Genomic DNA, 4928 nt, shown 5'->3' on the forward strand with positions numbered 1-4928 from the left:
AATAGGATCACATAAATTGAAGCGAAGGGAGTAACATTTTTACTTTCATTAAAATTTGAACTTAAACCTTCATAATTTTTAATTCACCTTATTGATCATTAGGTTACATGCACCTAGACAACTAGATTTGTAGAAGTATTTCTTTTGAACATAACACATTAGGAAAAGGATAGCATCAATCTTTGAACAAAAGAATCACTTTGTGTCCTCATATGTGATAAAGTGTAGTAGCCAGCCCACCTTTGAAATACTCTATCGAAAGATATATGGCTTATAAATTTTTGAGTTCTCGCTTTTGATCAAGGGTCGGTCATATTTCGGGTAAACTGATAGTCCAAATCAAAAAATATTATTAGGTTATTAGTATCAGATTATTGAGTTAATGGTTCGGTAATAATTTAGTGTTATCTGACTATTGAATTATTGGTTCGAGATTCATGTTGTCTAATTTTATTAACGATTTAACCAGTAATCGAATACGCTTTATTAAAATTATAATTTTACCCTTAAGTCTATAAAGCTACCTTAGGGTATGGACACCTTAATTCTCAATTTCTCATGCTTGAAGCCTCTTCGTTCTTGAGATTTATAGGTAAGTTTTAAACTTTCTATTTTTCATCTTCTTCAAGCTTCGGTTTTACTCATAACAATTTTGTTTTAATTTTTTTTTGTTCTTCAAGCTCCAAGCCTTCATCCACAATAATTCTTTTCAGGTTTTTGTTCTTCACAAAAAAATTTATGAAGTCATTACTTGTATAGGGTAAAATCGATTCATATTAAATAATCGTATAATAGAGTGACACGTGGAATTGGAGATAGATGGAAAGTGAGACAGGTGGAAATCAAGACCGGGGGCAGCAGTTTCGGTTGGCACCAGAAAGCCCCAGAAGGGAATATTGCTAATGAAGACAAACGAATGCCTACCACCCGATAGCATTCAATAGAGAATATTCTGCAGTATTAAATACACATTCTGTTATAGAGAATTTTGGCATTCATAGCTTGCCCTTACACATTCTTCAATGACCCCCATATTGTTATTTAAGAGGGAATTAATTCTAGGACCTTGTTCCCTAGGTGCAACTATAAATAGTGACTTCAACAGCCATTGTAAGGGACATGAATTTTCTGACAAACTTATGCAATATATTATTCGAAAGCTCAATAATACTTTATTTCTTGCCTATTGATATTTGTATTACTGCCTTCAGAAGCTTTGCTCCCGGAACCAAGCTATCTGCTGCTTTATCTCGATTTCAATGCTAACTCTTGCATTTTATTTAATTTATTTATCATTTTAGGAGCGAATCGATTTGCTTGTCTATAAACTATATTACAAATTCAATTGTACCATATCACGGGTAAACAGTTTGGCACCCACTGTGGGGCTTAGATAGTTGCATAATTGAGTCGATCCTTGCATCTATCACTAACCTGTTTAATTCTTTGTTTCCTAGCAAAAAATAGTAAAAAGGGCAGATAACTAGTTCAACATCACGCACAACATTGAGGCCTAAGGAAATCAGCCTCAGCACGAAGATTCGATCAGCGATACTTGCAACAAGGGGGATGAAGCCACGCCATTTCATGGAGGGAAATATCCATGACACTTTTGGGAGGCAACTCTTGATGATGCTGACAACGAGCACGTTGCAGAAACAGTGAGAATCCTAAGGGAAGAACAAAAGACTATTATGGGTCATCTCTCGCGACAAGATCATGTCATGACAGAGTTAAGGCAAGTGTTATCGGGTACTTCCAACAACGCAAATGGAAGAAGTCCAGTTCCTCCCGGTGCTCTCGGAAACTAAACAACGCAAAGGGTTGATAACAATACCCCGAGGGGTGAGTTCAACTTCGACAGGGCCAAGGGGAACCGCAGCGAGTCTGGTAACAATAACGGGAATGGTCCCTTTAAACCGAACTCGTGCAGTTTATGAGGGAAATAAATGCCAAAATGTATCAAATCTAGACGCACTACCAGTGTTGAAAGGACCGAACTCAAATAAATACACCTAGCTACCACTCCAACCAAGCACGACACCGGAGTTAATCCCGAAGCAATTCAAAATGCAAGACATGCCAAAATATGATGGGACCTCGGATCCTCAAGAGAACATCACCACCTATACAACAACGGTGAAAGAAAACGACTTAGCTCCACAGGAGATTAGGTCAATTTTGCTGAAGAAGTTCGAGGAGACCCTCACAAAAGGGGCCCTGACATGGTATTCACTTTAACTTGAGAACTCAATAGATTCCTTCAAGATGCTCGTGGTTCTTTTATCAACGCCCATGTCGGGGCCAGAAAGGTGCAGGCCTGGAAAGGTCAACATATTTAGAACTGCACAAGAAGAGTCCAAATTATTGCGGGAGTTCATGACCAAATATCAGAAGGAAATCATGCTGCTACCCATCGTGCCAGATGAATGGACAGTTGAGACATTTACTAAAGGGGTGAATTCGAGGAGTTCTGATGCTTTGCGAAAACTAAAAGAAAGTCTACTCGAGTTCCGTGCGACAATATGGGCAAATGTCCACAACCATTACGAATGAAAGATAAGAATAGAGGATGACTATCTCGGTTTCCCCGCATCCAACAAGGGTCGGGACCGTGAGAAGAATAAGGAAAAGTTGAAGGATGATTTCGATGCAGATCGACAGACTTCCAGAGGTTGATTTTTTCCCTACGAAAGGGTCGAAGGAAGGGTAGAGGTGTCCGGTTGGTGGATAGGTTTGCTACCGATAGGAAAGCTGAATGTGATCGGAATAGCAGATCATTGCATGACAAAGAGGTATCGGGCTCCACAGATTTTACCTACACTAGATTGTCCGAGAATAACTTCCGTGTCAGTGTAGTGGTACTGGTATCGGTGATGAGGAACATTAAGGAAGCACAGTTCCCAAAGCCGATGAGATCAAACCCCAGTTAGAGGGATCCTAACATATGGTGTGAGTATCATGGGACTAACGGCCACGAGACTGGGGACTGCCGACATTTGTACGAGGAGTTGGCGACATTGCTAAAAAATGGCCATCTCAGAGAGTACTTAAGTGATCGGGCTAAGAATAACTACGGCTGCGAACGGGCTAACGCGAAACCCTCTAAAGCAGGAGAAGATCCTCCTCATCTAACGATCAACATGAATTTTGGGGGGAACGAGATTAATGGCATAACGTTTTCGACAACAAAAAAGACAAAGGTATCAGTGACCCATAGCAAGAGACTCCGGGAAGTCTCCGAGGACGATATCACCTTCACGGAAGAGGACGCATATGGACTCTTACTACCATACAATGATTCCCTGGTAAATTCTCTTAATATTTAAGATTTTAAAATTAAACGTACTTTGGTGGACCCAGGAAGGTCAGCCAATATTATCTAATGGAGAGTGCTAGAGCAAGCCAAGCTAACCGGAAGCATCATCCCGACCACAAAGCTCCTCACCGAGTTCAACTTAGCAAATGTGACAACCTGAAAGGAGATCCTCCTACCCTCAAATGCCAAAAAGGTCACAAAGACGACCTTGTTTGAAGTAGTAGACGACAACATGGGAAATAACATTATTCTCGGAAGGCCATCGCTGCACGAGATGAAGGTTGTACCATCAACTTCTAAAATTCCCAATTCCTGAGGGAATTAAACAAATAAGGGGAGATCAACCAGCGGCAAGGGATATGAATGCAATCTCGGTTTCCAGTAGCAAAGGAAAAGAACATGCAACATAGTAATTACAGGAGCCGACGCCTTCTCCTGAGCCGAATGAAGTCGACAAGGGGGAGGAGTCATCGGAATCCTATCAGGTGCCAAGATATTTTCAAGTACCAGAAAGAACGGATGCAACCAAATTCACAGTGTAAGAACTTGAACAAGTCGCATTGTTCGAAAAGTTCTTAGAGAGGAAGTTCCACTTGGGGACAAGATTAAACCCCGAGCTCAGGTCAGGATTTATAAAATTTCTTAAATTTAATGTTGACTGTTTGGTGTCATCGCATGCGGATATTATAGGTAGTTTTCCAGAGGTGGCCATGCACAAGTTAAGCCTGGATCCTAATATCCCTCTAGTAAGGCAGAAGAAACGCCCTATAGTCGAGGTTAGAAATATGTTTGTCAAAGAAGAGGTAACTCGATTACTTGATATCGGTTCAATCAGGGAGGTAAAATATCTCGACTGGCTAGCTAATATAGTAGTAGTTCCGAAAAAGAATAATAAATTTCGCATGTGCGTATATTATAAGGATCTGAATAAGGCATGCCCAAAAGTTTCATTCATATTACCAAACATTGATCAAATGATTGATGCAATGGTCGGGCATGAGTTGATGAGTCTCCTCGATGCCTATTCCGGGTACAACCAAATCAAAATGAATCCAGAGGACCAGGAAAATACCTCATTCATAAAAAACTTTGGCACATATTGCTACAATGTGACCCCTTTTGGGCTTAAAAGCGATAGAGCCACTTACCAAAGGCTTGTGAATAAAATGTTCGAAAAGAAAATAGGGAAAACAATGGAAGTTTACATAGATGATATGCTTGTTAAGTCTTTGAATGCATGTGATCATCTGAAGCACCTCCAAGAAACCTTTGACATCTTAAGGAAGCATAACATGAAGCTTAACCCCGAAAAATATGCACTCGGAGTCAGCTCCGGTAAGTTCTTGGGTTTCCTAGTGTCACAAAGGGGGATCAAAGTCAATCCCGATAAAATCAAAGCCATCGAGGACATTCCCAACTAGCTATCAAATATGAAAGAGGTTAGGGGTTAACAGGGAGACCGACCGCTTTAAGCAAGTTCATTTCCCGGTCTTCAGAAAAATACCATCTGTTCTTCTCACTTCTGAAAAAGAAATACAACTTCGAATGGTTTTTGGAATGCTAGCAGGCTTTGAAAGGTTTGAAAAGGTATTTATCAAGCCCTCTGTTA

Source organism: Nicotiana sylvestris, chromosome 7 (assembly GCF_000393655.2).
Source record: "Nicotiana sylvestris chromosome 7, ASM39365v2, whole genome shotgun sequence".
NCBI lineage: Eukaryota > Viridiplantae > Streptophyta > Magnoliopsida > Solanales > Solanaceae > Nicotiana > Nicotiana sylvestris.